Raw genomic sequence first — 20,569 nt, forward strand, 5'->3', positions numbered from 1 at the left:
GAGGTCTGGGATCTAATCCACTTCTGCTGCAAATGAGTTTTGTGACATTGATCACTTCCACTGAAAGCCCCAGACTGTTGTGTGAAATCAGAGCAGTTTGGACTGGAGTTTGGAAATTGTTTAAAAGCAAGAGTGGGAGCGAATGCGGGAAAGGTTCCTGCTAAGATCCCAGAGCACCCGAGTCCACTCGAAGTCTCGCTCCAGTGCCGGGAGGTGGGCATGCCTTTCCCAAAGCATGGCTCGCGTGCTGCCAGGGCTTACATGTTCCTGAGAAGCTGTGAGTCTGCTTTTTTCCTCCCCTCTTAATGTAAAATCCTTTTACTTTTAAATATTGACAGAAGTAAAACAGATTTTTTTAAAGGAGAAGAAACTCACTGATAAGGAGAATGAAAGATTTCTGTGACCTGAAGATTGCCCTGGACCCCTGGCTCAGACCAGGCTGAGAAGCTTAAATCAGCTGTGTGTGAGCAATGGACACCAACGGTCACCAGCTTAAGCCAAAGGGAGCCAGCGAGCCAGTGTGACGGGCGCTGGAGGGGCCGACATCACAGAGCTTTGGACATTCTCGGGTTTTATACAACAGGCGCATGAAGGAGCCATCCTCTGAGCCCTGGCACACTACAGTTCTCCCAAGCACGCTGGCTCCGTATGCGACTGACAGCTGAGTTCGTGGCTCTGGGATCTGCCAGACACATTGCTGGTTTGTGGGATGGCCATATGCACCTGTGACTTTTAGGATAGATCAGGGGAGGAGACAGCTAGTTACTCACAGAGTAATCTTTACCTTCTAACTTCTTCTAATAGCCTTTTAATTAGGAACCCTCGTTCAATTGTTAGACTTTTCCGCTGCTCTGATTAGGGACCTCTACACGTTCCCCCGGGGCTGGTTCAGAATGAACCAGGTAGACCTTATTTTACCATGGCTGTGCATTGCCCTAAGTCAGAGGGTGCCGTTTCTTTGTAGAATTTTACAGAGTGGAGTTGAAGGTCACACAGAGTATACGAAGAGCTGTATCTTCAATGATTGTTCACATTTAGTCCAAGTCTAGCCATGATTTCCCGATGTTCAGGTTTTCTGATTTGAGTTGTCTGGAATTAACCTGATAATGGCACTTAGCTCACTTAATTCTTTTTTTTTTTTCCATCCGTATCCGGTTGTGTAATTGTTCCAGTCACATTGTGGAGCTGTGTCATGTCCTGAATTTTATATCCTGGAAAACATGTAGTAAGTCAGACTTGTTCATCCATGATGACACCGCCTGGACACGGCTGACTGTGAGGAGACACGTGATTAGGCTGGGTGTGAGAGAAAGCCAGGGTTCCTGGCAAGCACTATGTGTTTCTAGAGCAGCCCGTCTTTGGTAGTCTTTGGGGAATGTTCCCACAGGAGGCGTATCAGGCAGTATAAGCAGTTATGGGGTTTACTCTTATTGGAATCTTTGCCCACGAAGGATCATTATTTTAAATGTAGAATAAGAACTACTGCTTGAGGGGAGGGTATCTTTTTGTTTTCTTTTTTTTTTTTTTTTAGCTTTGGAATAGTGATTTATGTTTTAGATTCAATCTAGTAGCCATTTTGAATTTTTTTAAATCAAATTTTCAAGGATGGTGCTGTACTAAAATAAAGATTATGAGCCTTAGTGTAAGGTAATAAAAAAATTCTAAGTTCAGTGATCTTTTTCAAAGCTCCTCTCTCTGTATATACTTGTAACACCCAAAGCGACAAATAGAAACACAAACAAATGTGACAAGGCTTCCTCTTTGCTCCATCCAACAACTATACTGTGAACTGCAGCACGAATGACCACGTTGGTACTTAACACATTCGTAAATATAGCTAAGAAAGGGCTTTCTTTTGTAAAACAAAAGTTACTATACACTCTTAGGGAGAGGGGAAGAAAAAAATAACTTCCCGAAATCTTAATAAAAGTTCCCAGGCAAACCATTAGGGATTTCAATTATGAAGTTGTTCCAGACTCTTGTAAAGGTTATTTGTTGAGCAGTTTTTCTCTAACAGTATATGACAAATTACTCGCTTGGCACTGTAAATGATGCACAGGCCCTTTAATTAGAATATAGCACCGATACCTTTAAGCCCTGTGAACATTTCTTAGTTAATACATTCCTCCTGAGCCTTTCAAGGAGAAGAGGACTTGTTTGCAGAGGCGAAACGGGTGATGGAGCGGGGTGCACAGGGCCCTCGTGCTAGGCTTGGATTATCCCGGAGCCACAAAAAGCAAGGAGGCCTCTGACCTCAACAAGTTTTGATTGTGCAGGAGACTCTGATAACGGAATTTTTTTTATTATCCATTGCTTTTAGCCTTATTTACCATCATGCTTTCTTGCCACAAGCATGCTTTCTAGATCTGACAGCACTGAATTATGGCCATTGTGGGATCCTATCTCATTAACTGAAATGGGGGAATAAAACATCAAACAATCATAAAAATAATTTGGCACTGTGAAACCACTTAGGAGCAGCTGTCAAACAGGTTGGAAGATAAACTTCTAAATAAAAATCACAGAGAGCGCACAGCGTCCTGCCATCTGCTTCTTGGGTGTCAGTGTCTTTAATAACGTGAAGTGCCCGTGCCTATGCAGAACAGGCCAAACATTCCACAGAGGATATTGATTATGCCTTAACCCCATCTAGTAAAGACCAGCTCCTCCTTTCCTAATCAGATATTGCAGAAGCAGTTTCTGCAAAAAAAAAAAAAAAACCCACGTCCCTAATGCCAAGCCATATTTTATCTGCAAAGGCTGTGGCTGGAGATATGGCTTTGTCTTGCCTGTCGCTGTGGCTTGGAGCCAAGTTTCAGGACAGCAAGGCCCTCTGGGGCTCTTCTCCAGCAGTTTCCATCCAGCGATTCAAAAACATACATCTTTATCAAGCTGTTGTTGTCAGACAACATTAGATAATTAATAGGCCATTTGTCAGCCTGCACAAAACATGTTAAAATCCCAAACACAGTCAGGATAAACATAGTTGTGTGTTCTCTGAAGGCTTTTTGTTCTGTCATGCAGCCATTGCAGGCAGATATGTGCTATTAAATGAGACTCATTATTAATCACATCTAATGTTAATTAATTAACTGCCTCTGTGTATTGAGGACTCTCTGTGACTTTCCATTGTTTTAAGAAGCTAATTGGTAACTTAGCAGTTTGCATCTCACAAGCACTTGTTATTCCATTCATGTCAGGATTTACTCAGTGAAATATATTGGTTTGTATTTGAGGAATATCCCATAAGAAGCCAGTACTTTAGGGTCTGAGTACATGGGGTATGAAATGATTAGGGTAATGAGAGCTGTGGAAAACATGTATCTACGCACCTTTGCTTTTTTTAAGTCCTAGCTAATTAAGAAAAATTTGACATTTTATATTGTCTTCCAAACTGTAGAAAAACAGCAATATTCAAATCTAATATTCAGTAGATGGTGAAATTGAGGCTGCTAGCTAGGCTTAACCAAGAGACTTCTTCATTGCTTCACTCATTCATTCAACAACTATGCATCAAGTATGTGTGTGATCAGTTGCCTGGCAGTTCTAGGTCTTGTGGGACCCCGGCCTCTGGGCAGCCAGCAGAGCCTGGCCGTCCTTCTCCCACGTCCCCTTTCTGTCTGCTGCTGCTCTCCCCTTGTGGCTTCTGCTCACTCCACCTGCTCTTCCAGAAGTGAGTCAGCACATTCAAATGCGATGCAAATGTCCTTGAAATTCTGATCCTTCAAGGAAGGAAGATGATGTGTTTAAACAGAAATAATAATAGTGGTAACATTTACCCATCTTTGATTTTGGTAGCAAGTTTTGGCTTACCAGTGGCTTTCCTGGACATTAACTTGTTTACTTTTTCAAACTTGCAGCAGCAGTTTGTTGTTCTACAAGGGAAGACCGGGTCTGTGCTCTGCAAGCTGCCTGGGGCTGGCAGGGCTGACCTGTTCTTCCAGGAGCCCTGAGGCTGTGGTGGGGCAGGAAAGGATTTTGGCTGTGCTACGCCAGAGCCAGGGTGGGCTGGAACCCTTCCTACTGCAAGGGTTGGTCTAGTCAAAGATGTCATTAATGATGACTGTGACTTGGGAAGGGCTACCCTGAAGGATGACATATAGAAAAATGCATTCCAGGCGACGTCATATGTGGAGAGAAGAAATTTTTGACCATGTCATTGGACAAACAGACAGAGGAGAAATAGTTTAGCGCCTCAGAAGCTGCAGCCTGTGATGGGGCTTGCACCTCACTGGAAGGCAAACCAGGTCAATTTTAAATGGACCTCTAAGGAGAGGGCTTTTTCCAGATTTATTATGGAAATCGTTTTAGCATCTTTTTAAATTTGCTCCTTATTGCTAATCCTTCACTAAGTGATAGATATTTTGTGCCAGTTGCACAAAATAAATAGAAATAAACAGAATAATCTATGACTCCACACATTAAAGCTCTTTTTCTGAAGTGTAGAATGCAAGCTACAATTGACAAGACTTAGAGTGTGTGCCCTCACAATCAGAAGCCTGGCTGGAACAGGCACAGGAAAGAAGCAGGAGATCTGTGTTAGTCTCTAAGAAGAGTGATGGAGTGTCACAGATACGTATTTCCATGAACTATATGGAGACCCCATGTTTGTGGTGTTCAGCAAACATGTAGCAGAAAAGTTAAAGATCAGAAGCTTTCTATTCATTTTCCCCTTACCTGCTCAACACCTGCTCACAGTAAAGATGATTAGTACTTTTGTAGTGCCTATCCTTTTTCATTGGGGAAAAAAAATGTTTTTTATCTGCATGAAAGGCAGAGCAACAGAGAGAAAGAGAACAAAAGAGAGAGAGAGAGTTTTGTGTTTGCTGGTTTACTCTCCGAATGCTGGCAAGAGCCAGGAACCAGGAGCTCATCCGGGTTTCCCGCTAGGGGAGCAGAGGGCGAGGTGCTTGAGCCAGCTTTCCAGTCTCCCTGGGTCCCGATCCCAGGAAGCTGGATCAGAAGCAGAGCAGCCGGACTTGAACCCTGAGTTCTAACGTGGGTGTCCGAGCAGTGACTTAACTCACTGGGCCTCTGCATTTAGTTCTATATTCTATTGACGAGGAAATTTCTGAATGTCCATGAAAGTTTTTTTAGGGTTATGTTTTTTGGATCTTTCTAGGAAAGATCTTTTAAGTTGCAACAAGATGTTGAATATTTGTGCATCTAGATTTTGCATTTTCTCTTTTTCTTTTTTCAGTGTTTCAAATGAAACAGCATTATCTGTCCCAACACATAGGACACGGAAAGCTGACAGACACGTGCATTAGAATAGCTACAGAGCTTGTTTAATTCCAGTTGAAGTGCTGTTGTTGAATTTATGTGGGGTGGAGAAGGATGACTGGATTAAAAAATGTTCTTTCTCTAACAAAGGTCTAGATTGGAATTTAACTTAAGCCACACTGGTGATATTCCAGAGGCTTTTATTGCTGGAAATACTATTGAATGGAAAACAGTTACACTAAGTGGAAATGTTTTATATCGTAGGTTGCCATACGCTAGGTTACAATTATATGGCTTTTGCATTCGGTTCCCGTTATGAGCTCGTGAGGGTCCTTCGGTTCTTACATAGTTTTGGCTTCGTCTGCAGCAACCGCTCTGGATGTGGCGCTTAGTCAAAGTCCCAGCTTTTCTCCCTTGAAGGTAAATGCACTTACACGTGCGTGTCAGGAAGTGGGAAGATTGGTCACGTTGACTAAAGCCATTCTGGGGATCTGTGTGCTTTCCAGCTTCCTCTGAAGTAAAGAACGAAGGCCCCTTTCAGGGAAACGTGGCGTGACTACTCCAACTGTCTTCTCCAGCCCCTTTTTTCTCTCCTCCTTGTTTTGTCCTGAAGACGGAAGCTGCTGCTGTCTAGAGGGGAGGAGGGGCTCTTCCTGGGGAATGTTAATTTCAAGGCTGAGTGGTTTCCAGTCATCAGGCATTGCTGGGAGTATCCTTCAAGGTCTGCCTGCAGGCAGCAGGGACCCGTCTGTCTCACCTGCGAGGAACACAGTCTCAGGAAAATGGCAGCAACTTTGGGCAGGATTTTTGATTAGCCACTTTGTGCCTTTGCCTTTGGACTGCTTACTGCTTAATTCCTACGATGATTATCTTCCTTCTGGTGCATGTTTAAAGTATTAAAGGGTGCACTTTCTGTAGTCTTCCCAGCGTTTCACTCACGTGGTCACCAAGGTTTATGTTAGTGTTTTGAGTATGACATGGAATAATATTTGTTCTCGCATACTCTAATAAGTATAACATGAAGATACAGACCAGAAAACAAGAAAAAGTTTACAACCATATTGTTATTTTGGTGGGAAATGTTCCTTATTCCCTGGAGGCAGCAAGAAGCTGCTCTTGCCCTAATTATGAGTTGTGAATTCCTGCTTCAGACATAAAAGAAAGCAACATTGTTGAAATGTTATCAAGACATAACTTTTCTCCCTAGAGGAAGTTCTTTGTTGTGGAGAGAATGGGGGGGGGAATGGAACAGCAGCAATCTTTCTCAGTATTCCTACAGGGAAATGAGAACATTGGAGACAATGGCTGCTCAAGTTCACACCTGCTCTGCTAACTCTGGTCTCTGCCTTATCTGACGCCATTATGGGGAACAAGGTTTTCAGTCAATCACGGCTGCAGTCTTGGCCATCCTCCCACACCCTCCCATCCTAGTATCATATCATATATTTATATTTATTTAAATACAGTCTCTGTCATACATGCATGTTGTTGGGTAATGAGATATTCAACATGGCTCAACACCTCCCCCTAAATTATTAAGCTATTTCAAAACAAGAAATAATGCTGAGAGAGAATTTGTATTAGCTTGATTGATTATCTTATTTTAATCCATATTAAAGCTTTAAGTCTCTAGGCGTGGCTCTTTACTTCTAACACCTCATAAATTATAGCTATAATGAAGCAGTCATTTATCCTGAGCTCATGATAAATGGCTTGCCCTAGGAGGAACTAAAGAATAGGCAAGTAGATCATTTTCATATTTGGTGAAAACAATATTAAGTACCCAGACCTCAGTGATTGCCCTAATAAATGAATAATCTGAGGTGAGGGGCTTGGCAGTCAGTGTAAAAAATAACCTGAGCTTTCTCTGTCATTTGTCAGGCTTTGCTATGACAGCATGCATTATGGGTAAATGAGCAATCAGCAAGAACTATGTTATGGCTGGGATGTTTTTGAGAAATTTATCATATGCATTGCTTGGTACCTTAAGACCTTAAAGCTTAATGGCTACAGTGCATGACTGCCCGTGAGCACAGCTCCTATTTACCAGGGCATGCTTCATTTGTGCTCCATCTCTCACCTTAAAGAAAGAAAAGATTTTTCCTGAATGAGCTTCAGTTGGCTTTGCCTTTTAAACTTTCAAGTCTACGCGGATGATGCTCTGTCTGTTGCCAGCCTGACTGTGGCTAGATGGGCTGAAGGAGCTTTTGGAAGTCCGAGTTCAAAGAAAACTACAGGGTCAGAAATCTACCAGTGTAAGGGATGTCAAAGTCCAGACTGCAATGCACCTGCAGCCAGATATGTTATGGAGAGTGACATTGCTTCCTTATAATGCCATTAAATATTTAATGGTATTTAAGTTAAATGAGTTTTGCACCCTCCCTCGTCTGCCAAACAGTTGATCTCTTTGATTTATAACTGAATCAGAAATCACCAAGAGTAGCTGAGGTGTGAATGCCTCATTGGAATTAGGCAATGTGTTATGACAATATCTGACTCATTATACTTTGCTGCCATATGTAGTTAGCATGAAAGCAGGATCCAGACTCCTTTTTCCAGGTCAGGAATCTCTCATCTACACGCTTGCCTCTTATATTTGGCCAAGGAGGACATGAACTTACCAGTGACCTCTGCTTCCATATTATCCAGAATTTACAGATGAATTCATCATAGGTTAACATCAAATTCAAATTCTGGCATTAGTCACATAGATTTGTTCATTAATTGCTCTGAGCACCATTTGTCAGTTGTGTGAAATGGTAAAAATGCTATCTGAAGGAGTTGATGTGTACAATAAATGTGGTAACCTGCAGAAGTGCTTGGGATGCGATCGAGGGTCTCTAGATGCTCAGGCAATTCTGTCTTCTTAACTGACTCAACACCTACGCATTCTCAATGTTTATCGGAGAGGTGGCATTTTAAAAGGTAATGGATCAAGGCCAATTGGTTTGTTAGATCAAGATATTAGTGAGATTAACCAAATTAAAATAGTTGGATTTTTCCCCCGTGATTCATGATCCAGTAATGACCTAAAGATCATTTCATCATTAGCCACCGTCACCTTTGTAATAACTTCCGGTTTATCCCCTTGTAGTTGTAATCCACAGCACTTTCCAGCTACTGTTCATGACTCCTAGCTGCCCAGTCACTAACAGGACTCCCAGAGTCTATTTTAGACTGTTTCAGCTTTGTCTGCCCGGTTTTTACGCCTGTACTCCAGCTCTCCAGAACGAGTCACCAGGTTCTTAGTACTTAAGTCACACACCTGTTTTTCCTTTGCCAATGTGCACTTCCTTGCATTCGATTGTCTTAGCATGGTCAAATTCTCCTTCAAGGTGTGTTTTAGATGCCGCCTCTGGTGCACATCTGCCGCGGCTTTCCTGGCGGAGCTGATTTCTTGCTCTTGGTTATTTTATGAGTACTTTGTGTGAAATAACCCCTCACCATGTTCTGCTGTAACTGTCTCTTTGCTTCAACTCAGAGTTTCTCAAGGACAGTGACCAAATCTAGTTCATCTCTTTTTACTTTTAGAAATGAATGGGGGGAATGGAACTCAGTAAGAACCTACGAAACGTTGAAACTCTAAGAAAGAAGTTCTTTTGTCTTCCTTCAAACTCCTCAGATTTGGAGAGACATTCCATGGAGTAGAGAGTAGACAAGCACCCAGTCTTCTGTGGTCTTAGCAGCAGGACCCCCATCCTCTGCACACTTTACTTAGTCCCACCCCTGATCAACTGAAAGCCAGGAAAGGAAGCCCAGGACCGGCAACTGAGCCAGGGAGTTTCATGGAAGCAGGACCCAGAGGAGAGTGAGTAGTTGGCATGACAGAGAGAACCAGGACTGAATTCTCCCACCTCCACTGCTAGAACCTGGTAGCAATATCTGTGAAGGTGCTGAGCTTGCAGGGATCAGAGAACTGGATAGTTCAAGGTAAGTCGGTTTAGATCTCAGACAGTGAGGTGACCCCCCCATGTATTTTCTAGTTAAATGAACAAGTTTGGTTTCGATGTTCTAAAGTAGAAGGCTGTTTTTCATAACATGACAAATTATTAGACTTCTAAGCATTTTTGGATTGGAGAAATCACATTGAAAAAACATACTAGAAACCCACTGATTCCTTCAATTAATTTCACACTCACTGAATCCCTACAGCCCACCCAGGTAGTACCCCTGAATGAATTGTCCTCACGGGGTGTGGGCAGTGGTGCCTGTAATAATTAAGAATAAGGGCTTTGGAATCAGCTGGTCTTAGGTTCACATCTTGGTTCTGACTCCAGAGGGATCATGGTAATTCTACCTTCATCTGTTGAAGGGATGTAACATCAGCCTCACAGTAGATGGTAGCGCAGGGTTAAAGGTAACCAAGCACAACACCCCAGTCCCTAGCCATTGGAATGATTAGGGAAGTGTGGTTTAACAAGTTCTGTCAGGTGAGTTTGAATCAAAGGAGCTGTGAAGGAGCTCACACCATTTGTGAAGGAAAGGCAGACGGTGATGCTAAGCATCTAGCAAAGGTCTTAAGGAAGTTTCTATGCAATGAGAACCAGGAGTCCTTATAGGATTCCAGGGTGAGGAGTACAAGATGAAAAGGATGCGTCCACAGAAGGATTGGAGATTAAGAGTGTCTGGGGCAAGGGCGAAGTTGAAAGTGTTTCCAACATTGTCAGTTGGTAGCACGAGGAGAGGATCCCACGATGACTGTTTTCAAATTAGAAAACCGAGGTTGCAGATGGTAAGCTGGTTTCTGCTCCGTGTGATTTGTGCATGGGAAGGGCTCCAAGTGTGCAAGAGAAAGTGGAAGCCCGGGCTGTGTGAATGTGGGGGAGTCCCTTCCATTTTGAGTTCTTTGGAGTAGCTGAATTCCCTTGCCTTACTCTAGGGGAGGGTTGGCTGAAAGCAAACATGAGCCCCAAGGGCTGCTGGGGTTCTGCTAGAGTATTGGCAAATCACAGACCCATGGTGTCAGTGGGAAAAAGTTCATTTTCTTTGTGAACACCAGGCAGAAGAGATAAGCTTGGTCAAACAGGAGAATGGGAGGTAAGTTCAAGGTCATTGGGTTGGTAGGGATGGAGGCTACTGGCCAAGTCAGCAAAGGCCTTTGAGTGGGAAAAAGGGAACAGAAGGCAGGTTCACTGTTTGAGGACAAATAGAGCAGGTGTTCTGTATTTTTTCTTTCTCACCTTCCACCCCCCATTAGTAATGATAATACAGTGTAAACACAATTATTCCATGCAACCCTATCGCTCAGATTATGGTATTAATTGGAAGGGGAGAGACGGAGACTTTTTTCTTTTCCTCTCACAGAGGAAACACAGACGGAGACTTTTTTCTTTTCCTCTCCTCTTCAGTGTCTTGCACGCAGTGATAGGTGCTTAAAACTGACGCGATGATCCAGTGAGTGATGATGATGGGCTCCAGCATGGAGGCATGAACGGCCTCTTGGCGCTGGCTGCTTGGAAGATGGGGAGGCAGCTTGCTCACAGGGGAGAGAAAGCAGTGCTCATTTGCAATCTATTTTTTCCCATAGAACATCAAGAAATATCAAAACATTTCTGGCAGACACTTTTGAATTGTGAATAGAGAAGATAGTCTTCACAAATGATGTAGAAGTTTGCTTGAGTTCAGCACGAGATTTCTGCGTCTACTGAAGGGCAGGCTCTGGACTAGGTTCTGTGGGAGCACTGGCAAGAACACAGATAATTACTTGTAAATGTGTTTGTGTGTGTGGTGGGGGGTAACCCGTAATGTGGCATAGCAAGTTAAGCTTCTACTTGCAATGCCAACATTCCACATGGGTACCAGTCCAAAACTGCTGCTTCACTCCCTATCTAGTTCCATGCCAGTGTGCCTGGGAAAGCAGTGCAAGATAGTGCAAGTTCTTGGATCTCTGTCATCCAGTTGGGAGACTGGGAAGAAACTCTAGGCTTCCGGCTTTTTGGTCTGCCCTAGCCCCAGCTGGTATAGCCATTTGGAGAGTGAACCAGCAAACAGGCAGTAGTTTGGGAAATGGCTGAGCACTCTAGGCAGCCGCGCCGCACACACTCCAGGGTGAAGAGACACGTTGGCGTCCAGCCCTCTTGTCGGTAGAGTTTCTGTCCTTCTAGGTTATTTGAACTCTTTGGGAAATGACCTGTGCTCCTAAGGCATAGTCAGCTCCACAGAGGGAAGGAACAGTTGGCCTCTGTGACTTTAATGAGATGAAATTTTCCCTATGAACATGGTGTTTAATCCTCGGTGGACCGCCCAGCACAAATTTCTCCTCCTTTTCAATAGGTGATTGCTTGACCCTTAGGTCTGAGGTGAGCCGTCTAAACTGGCAGGGAAGAAGGGCTTGGGTGCATTTAATTTCTCCTCTACTACTTCCAACAGCACAAGTCAAAGTGAGGTTTCCCTCTGTGGCCTTGTGGGGCATGGAGTTCACCCCCAGAAAAAGTTGAATGATGATACTAAGGCCTCTTATAACAGTGAGAATTGTATCTTGAAGTAAAAGGACCCAGATGTTGTGAATTGCTTGCTAGCCAACTATTCAGAATGGCTTCTATCCTTCCTGCAGTGTACTCTCCCAACCCAGGGCCTTAACTGCTTGCAGACCTGTCTGCCCGTGCCACTTCATTTCCCTGCCTGCGAAGTTCTCCTAACCTCTCTTAGGAAACTGTGTTCAACTCCAAGCTTCCTCCATGGAACCTTTTGTTTCCCAGCCAGCCCCTTCTCCTGCTATTAAAGAACTTGGTATTTTAGCAAGAAACCTCCCCAACAGCGCTTTTAACTGACCGGGACTTTACTCTGTTAGCTCTGCCCTCAGACCAGGGAGGGTCGCCCCAAGTGGCCACTGGGCTTGTCTGGACAATAGGATGCTGGACTCTATGCTAGGTATATGCATGCAACGAAGGAATCTCAACTGAACTTGAACTGTGGTTATGCAGCAAGGTGGAGGAATCCACCATGGGGGGAGGGTTGTGGGAGGGGTGGGGGGAATCCCAGTACCTATAAAACTGTGTCACATAATACAATGTTACTAACAATAAATTAAAAAAAAAAAGAAAAAGAAAAAGAAACCTCCCCAACAGGACTGTTTTAATTTTATTTTAGTTTTATTCCTTTATTATATAATTCTTGATACATGGAGGAGAATAGATACAACGTAATATGACGATTCTTGACTAAGTTCATGGTAAATGTGCATTATAGGAATAACTGAATTAAAATGGTTTTACACTGAAATAAGATTACCTTTAAAATCCATTTTTCCATGAACTTGTGGGAGAACTCTCATATATGTAACATATACAAGTAGTGCAGTGTACAGAAATAGGGAAGAATGGTGTGTGGCACAGTGGATTAAGCTGCCATTAATAAGATGGCATCTCTTTTAGGAGTGCTGAATTGAGTCTCAGCTACTCTGTGTTGAAACTAGCTCCCTGCTAATCCCCTAGGCAGCGACAGTGGACGAGCTATGTGCTTGATCCCCTGTTCCCCATCTTGGGGACCAGGATGAGTTCAGGGTTTCTATGTGGCCCAGTTCTGGTTCTTAAAGCCATTTGGTGAGCAAAGCAACCGACAGAAGGAAGGTTCTCTCTTTTTTTTCCCCTCTCCATCTCTGTTTAGTACTTTTTTTCTGAGTCACTCTTCCTTTCAATCAATTAATATTTTATTTTTTATTTTTTAAATTGCTTTATTTTGACAATCTTTACATAGTTGATTAGGGCACAGGGGTCAAGGGTTACAGCAAAGTGGGTAAGAGTATTGTTTCCACATAATTGCTTTTTTTTTTTTTTCTGTATCTTGGGTAAAGGAAGAAATAAAGGGAAAAGCCCTACCCAGCCTCCCACCCATCCCAGGTCTCCAATGTGGGGCATGCTCTCAGGGTCTTGCTCAAGTGGTTTTTGATAATTCAACATTTCTGAATTGCTGCCAGTCTCGCCATTCCAAGCCTGATGAAATCGCTGCAGAATCCACTGGCTGACATAGTCTACCTTAGAGTCTCCATTTGCCTCGCTTTTCACTACCAACACCTGGCTGGGCTAGATGATCGATTTGTTCTGTCCTCCATCCTCTGTTGTGGTACCAGGTGTCTGCAGGTTCCACTGGACTGCCATATCCTCCATGTGCACCTGGATATGCTGGCCATTGCTCCATCTGAGTCTCTGAGGAAGCTCAGCTTTAACACATGCACTCATGGGCAGACCATGGAACCTGCACTTCTCTTCATGGTTAGAGTTCTGAGTCAGGCAGTTCTATTGGGGAGATCCCCAGAGAAATTTTGTCTGAGGTGGTCGTAGACCAGATTCTTGTGTGTGCTTGCCAGTGCCGGGCCCAGCACAGTCTATCGTCCCATATACTAGTGGTTGCAATTGCTGGGTCAGTTCTGTTCCAGCATGTTCTCCACACAAACCAATGGCTGTTGCAGTCCAACCTGATTCTGTGCACTTTACACAGAAAACCAGTGGGAGCTGCAGCCCAGTCGGGGCAACTCCCAATAACCTCCACCAGGCCTGCTCCCAACCCTGGTTCCTGTGCTTACCAGTATGTACCACAGACTTGTTCAGTCTGACCTACATCTTATTAAGGTCTCCTACATGTCAATGGGCATTGAAGCCTAGTTTTGATTGGAAAGTCAGATATGCAGGGAGGAAGAGAGACAGAGAGGAAGATTTTCCGTCTACTGATACACCCCCAAGGGGCTGCTACTGAGCTGATCCGAAGGCAGAAGGCAGGAGTCTCTTCCTGTTCTCCCATGTAGGTGCAGGGTCCCATAGTTTTGTGCCATCCTGGCCTGCTGTACCAGGCCACAGGCAAGGAGCTGAATAGGAAGTGGAAACTGGCATCCATATGAGATCCTGGCGCATGCAAGGTGAGGACTTTAGCGTCTTTCACACAGGGCCAAATCAATTAGTCTTTTAAAGAAAATAAATAAAAGGAAGCCCTGTGAGCCCACTACTTCAGAAGTGGGACACCGGCAAGCTACCACATGATCTGATATGCATTTTCCTTAGCCCTTTGCCTTACTCTAGAGTAATCCCATCCTCCAGGCTGAATATTGCTTTTTTAAAAAGTTATTCCTCCACTTTAAAAATGTTTCCATGATTCGTGTCTTGCTTGTCTTCATGCACTATTTTATTTATAAGATTCATCATGTTGTTCATTTTTATCGCTGTATAATATTCCATCCTGTGACTCTACTACAATGTATTTCTTCATGCTCTGTAGATGGGCCTTTGGCTTGGCAGTTTTTTTAATAAGTAAAACTGAAAAAAGTAATCTGAAATATGTCTTCAAGGATGTACCACAAGAGTTCCCCCAGACAATGTGTTTAGGGGTGGGATTTGTTGTGTTAAGGATACAGCACATAGAGTGCAAAACTATTGTTTAAAAGTAATTTTTATCAGTTTACATGTATACAAGCAGTATTCAATAGTTGATTCTTTGTAGATTTACATCGCATGATAGCCATTTAGCCAATCTAGAACAACAACAACAACAAGAAAATACTCTCCCACAATCTTAACTTGTCTAGTTCCCATAATTAAAGGTATTTAATTTCATTTCATATACTTATGGGTCTTGCGTTTCCTTTTTAGTGAAGTCATTCATATTTAGGGCCTGTATTTCTCTTGGTTTTTTGGTTATATTTTATTTACTTTTTAAAGTTCTTTTTATATTCTGGGTGCAAAGCTTTGGATAATTTTATGTATTTTTCAACATCTTTTATTAATTTGTACCTTTTCTTTCTTTTCCTTTCCTTATGCTATCTCTAAATAAACAGAGGGTCTTATTCTAATGCAGTCTATTTTATCAGTCTTTGCTTTTATGGCTAACAATTTGGACGTCTTGTTGGAGATTGCTTTTGATTTATGCTTTAATCTCTGCCCCAAGCACCCATCCTAGATTCATTTGTACAATAAATTCTGGTTGAACAAAATGAATTAGTAAATAATATGGACAGAGGATTAATAAGAAAATTATTTCCTTTGCCAAGAACACGTAGTTTCTAATGACTGGATTAAATTCTGCCTATTGGAGCAAGGGCTCCGGATAGTGTGTCAAGCATTTCTGCACATGGGCCACACCGCGCCGGGCTGTGCTTCAGCGCATGCGCTCCCGAGTGCCGTAGGTGTCCGCGTGACTTCGAGATGCTTCAGCTGAGCCTGCAGGGCCTGAGCCTCGGCAGGTCAGAAGTGCGGGGCATTATACCCTCTGGGATCAGCTCTCAGCACATGACTGATGGGAATGGGTGAATAAAGCCTCAGGATCCCTCACCTCAGCTCAGCTGCTCTACCCTGCTTCCCAGAGTTCCCCAGTGCTAACCCACTCGATAATAATATGCTCTTTGTTGACATCTGACCCTTTGGGCTCACTTCCGTTCCCCTTGCTGAGGTTTCCCTGGAACTACCTGCTGTTAGATGTCCCGAGGTCTGCTGGTGCAGTGAAAAATATATGCTTATTGAATTTTGACTTAGGCACTTGCATACTTGTGATTTAGGGTCAGCTAAATGTATCTGAAAACAGAACTATTCTGTTTTCCTGTACTGGGTAGCTATTAGAAGTGTGGGGTAGGGCAGTATATGTTAGGGATTAAGGCTCCAGAACTAGAGTGTCTGGGTTGAAATCATGACTTTTGCATCCCCATCTGATGCACTTAACTTCTCATCCTTGATTTCCTTACCTGCAAATTATGATACAATGAATATTTGTCTCAAGGGCTGTATGAGGATTAAATGAGCTAATGGAAGGAAAATGGTAAGGCTGGCTTTGGTTCATGCTCAATCATATTCATTCTTAGCAATATTTTCTCAGGATTGGTGAATGAATGACACCTCAATTTATTTGAAGAGAATGTGAGGGTTATGCATTGTTGTCACTCTGTATATGGCTTGCTAGTGGGCTCCACTGGCATCTTAGGAAGTCTGGTCTAAGGATTCACAGCTTCTTTTTTTTAATTGTTTGTAGAAAAAACTTCCAACCTCCTGAGTACTGAACTCTGCTCTGAGATTATAATGGATCCCATTTTAGTACCTGGGGAGAAGGAAAAATGGCAAATGAAAACAGATTTCTCTGTAAATCTATACTTTCCATTTTCCTTTAACTCACAAATATCTTTACCCTGATTTTCTGGGGGTTGCAGGCAGAGGAGAGGGAAGTTCATAAAGAAGGTTTTGTCCCCAGGAATAACATTCCAGAGAGCTTGATTCTGTGAAGTGCATGGAGTTGTAATTTAAAGCTATGTGGTTTCCGTGCCATTCCATAGACTAACCTTTGATATCCTATCATCAGTTGGCATGATGAGACTCCTCATCTCTTCCCCTCTGGTGACTAATAATTACCAAGAGGTTAGCATTAGGTGTCTCCCATAACCTCTAGTTGTATGATTTCTACAGAGAAGTTACTCTTTATCAAAGACCAAATTTTGTAGATTAATTCTAGTCAGTCAGTGTGTTTTCTTGCTTCTGAAAGTATTTGAGTTGTGACTTGGTTCAGTAGCAAGTCCCCTGGATTTAAGACACAAGATCTTGGAATGTGCAACAATTACTGTGCTAGTGGAGAAAATCCACTTGAATATTGCAACCTTGGGGTTCCTTACCTGGGATGAGGAGAGTAACAAAATGAAATTCACAGAAATATGTAGATGTAAGTGAACTACACAACCTGTGATTAGTGTTTAAGGAGGTTTTGGTTTACTTAAGAGGCTTTTGTGTTATTGTGAAACTTGCTTGTTTGGCTATAAAGAATGACTTTGCAATTTATTATCTGTGATTCCAGAAAAGTGATTATCTTTCAAATTTATTTCTGATTAATAAGACAATCTTATATAGTTCAAACTCAAATATTTCAGTCTGATTGATTTGGCCTTTTTAGTTAAAACATAAAAGTTTACCACAAATAAAGAATTTCTGAAAATTCTTAATATTTACCATTCTCAGCAACATTTGCCTCTCCGTGGTAGTTTTTGTTTTAGCTCAGCCAACCGCGGGTGCCGTCATTGACTCTCAGTGATGCGTTAGTCCCTGGATGAAGCACTGAGAAGTGATGATGGCGATGGTGCCGGTATCAACAGAGAACACTAGAGGTTCAGCAGCACTTTTTGACATCCAACATTTCAACATGTTGAAATACCTTTTAGCTAGAATTTTATTTCCATTTTTTTCCCAACACAAGCAGAGCAAATTATAGCATTTGAATATGATGCTATATTTCTTCCTCAGCTATGTAAACAAAGACAGGCATACAAATAAGAGAGTGTGGGACTTCTCTCTGTATTGAGATATAGCCAGCTGTAGTGGTTCCTTATATCAACATATTGCAAAGGATAATTGAAATTCCAGTAAGTGCCAATGTTATTAACAGTGGAGTTGATGCTATTATAATCTTGTAAACAGCCAGATGAATACAGCCAGATATATTGAAAAATGACGAAGTGTTACAACCTACTGTAGTGCTTCATAATGGTACCGTTTTGGTCCATTATTGGAATATTGTATCTGCTTGAATTAATGTCTATAATGGTGCTTTACTGCCATTGTCTGTGTGTTGCTAATCCTGATTTATGTGGTTTGAAGACCAAACACAATTCACACTGCATTGTTTTTTAAGAAATGTAGTTTAGCAAAGGAACAAATCATCTGGGTAAACTTGGAATTAAGATCTTAAAGACATAAAGACAATGGTTTGAGTTCTCTATCTGTCCCAAGAAAATCTATGCTTTAGAATGGAGCGTGGGTTCACAAGAAAAGAAAGAGACGCATGATCCCGAGGCAGTTGCTGGCAGAATGTCTGAGTTTGATGTGACTCTCTCTTTGACAGTTCTCCTAAGGTAGGTTATTTTGGAGAAAACATATGTTTCCATTTTCTCTCCCTCTGCTTCCCTTCGAGTCCCCAGGCACGCTGGGGTCACAGAAACATTAAGGCTTTTGTCACTGTGATTAATAGCTCTTAAGATCATCTTTAATTCACTCACTAATGACTGAGGGTCTTTCTGCTCTCCAAGTAATCGGGTGATGTATGAGCCGATAGTACACCTTGTGGCAGAGGTGAAAATCATTCAGGCAATGCAAATATTGTCACGGGAACAAATGTTTTCCCTGTTAATAAAAATTAATGAATTCTACCCAGGAGCTAGTTAAGGAAGCTGTGGCAAAGGAGATCTGAACACAAATAACTTCTTCCTGGTCAGGATCAGTGACGGAGCCTTTTCTAGATGGAGGAAAAAGCCGACCACTGGTGGCATTCGCACTTTCCATTGGAGATGGAATGATGACTAAGTACTTTATAGAAATTGCACTATGGAGTTTGAAATTCATTTTTCACATTATTGAGTGTGCTTAAAACTGTGACCTTTGGCACCGTATTTGTTTTTGCCTAGGTTAAAGGCAGGCTCCTAGCTCAGTACCGGCTTAATGAATGCATTCCTCTCTTCTCAGACTAGATCAAACCGAGAATTAGAGTGGGCAGGGCTTATAACTATAAAATGATGTAATGAAGCTTAAGTTTGAAAAACTCCTTGTAACACATCATAAAAGACCGATGAAGCAGACCAGAGAAGAACAAGTGGCTTGAAAAGTTGTGAGAACAAAAACAAGAAAAACACATTTGTTATCCATCGTTACGCTTATTGAATTCTCTAGGAATAAAAACATCTTCTCTCTTACCAGTTTGCCTCAGATCGGTAAGAGTTTTTCCCATAATATGTTCACCTCGAGCCCCAGTTCATTTTGTCAGACAATAAGTGTGCGATGCAGCAGGAAGGTGTGCTGGCTGGTCGTGTGAGTTAAATCTGCCGTCTTTTTGTTCCGTTTCGATAGTCTAGTATTTTTTCTTCTAACGACCAAAATTCATTGTCTCAATGGAATAAATATTTCTGAAATAGCTCCTAATCCTTCCCCTATCATTTACATCTTAGAACAAGAAAACAGTAAACTTTTAAAGGCATTATTTTACTTCTCTACAGTGCTTATCTACAAAGGAACATATTACTGAGGAGGAAAAAAGCTCAAATTGTTACTATTATTTCTGGTAGGCACCCAAGGAGAGTAGCTAATTTGTTCTTCATCAATGCCAAGGACGAATTAAAACACACACAAAACCCTAACCAAATTATGCATTTATATTTGCTTGCCTCCAAAGTGTGCTTATATTTCCCCTGGAATATTGTAATGAAAACACCAAAAATTTGATTGTGTGGTTACTATGTTAGCCTAGAATCTATTTGTTCATTGTTAAAATCAACTAAATTTAAAAAATATTAAAGAACACACGATAGTAATGATTGAAGTAGGGTGAATTTTAAAAATATTAATAGAAATATAAACTTAATTATATGTTTGGACTCAAGAGAGTGAGTGTAACTGAAATCACCTTTAGCAAGAATAATCCCATTTTCTCCCCCAGAATTCAGGTACTGAGTGCCCTATGTTAAAGGTGGTGGTAGTTTCGCTGCCGATTGGTGCTTCACCATGCGTGGCCCCACCTGCATGCAGAGAACTTGGGAGGCCTCTCACCCCATGAACACAGTGAACCTCCAGTGACAGGACACACGTGTTTGAGTTTATAACAAGTGCCCAAAATAATTTCACTCTTATGAGTGTAATTGGGAGAAGTTTCATGGTGACAACACTGGTTGCCATATAAAGACTTTTTTTTTCATTCACATAAAATGAATTTTCCACAATTGGGTTTCACTGTTTCTATAAATTTTTATATCTTGCTCTTATTTCTAAAAGAAAAAATATTGAGTTTACACAGCTTCAGTACATACCTGGTGGGTAAGGGTTTGGGCAAGTGTGGACAGCAAGGAAATCAAATATGAGCTTTTTTCTTTGGCTCAGATAAGTTCTAATCACATAGTAAACAGAATTCACATGGATCTTTATTGAAGTTAGTCTGAGAACCACTATTTAGTTGCAGCTGGAGCAGAACTTGGCCCTGAATAGAACAATCCAGCCTAGCCTTTCACCTTGTGCCTCTTAACTGTGCTTATAAGAATGTGCGGGCTTCTTTAAAACAAGGTGCTGCCTATCTTCAAGTACTGTTTGTGGTCTTAGATAGAAGGGTCACCTCGCTGTGCACACATTTGAGATCTATTACTAGGGAAAAGGAGTGAAACGCACACACAACCCAACAAGGCTTTTTGGCAAGGTTGAGATAATTTTCCCATAGGATGAGCTCTCAACTTTTAAAGTTTGTCTTTAACTTTTTTTGAAAGATATTTAAAGCGTATGCATAAGTGTGTGCGTGCATGTGCACGTGTGTGTGTGTGTGTGTGATAGAGAGATACAGCGAGAGAGAGAGAGAGAGAGAGAGAGAGAGAGAGAGAGAGTTGGACACTTGCATTATGGTCTCACAAAGCTTTCCC

The 20,569-nt window shown here is 42.0% G+C and overlaps 1 protein-coding gene across 3 annotated transcripts in view; it reads left to right on the forward strand.

Moving 5' to 3' along the window:
* Window positions 1-20,569, forward strand: part of MECOM (MDS1 and EVI1 complex locus) — a 538,986-nt gene that overhangs the window by 193,598 nt on the left and 324,819 nt on the right. The gene's annotated exons all lie outside the window — the stretch shown is intronic.

The sequence above is a fragment of the Ochotona curzoniae genome, unplaced genomic scaffold (assembly GCF_017591425.1).
Source record: "Ochotona curzoniae isolate NIBS_2020 unplaced genomic scaffold, NIBS_Ocur_1.0 contig_4504, whole genome shotgun sequence".
In the NCBI taxonomy this organism is placed as follows: domain Eukaryota; kingdom Metazoa; phylum Chordata; class Mammalia; order Lagomorpha; family Ochotonidae; genus Ochotona; species Ochotona curzoniae.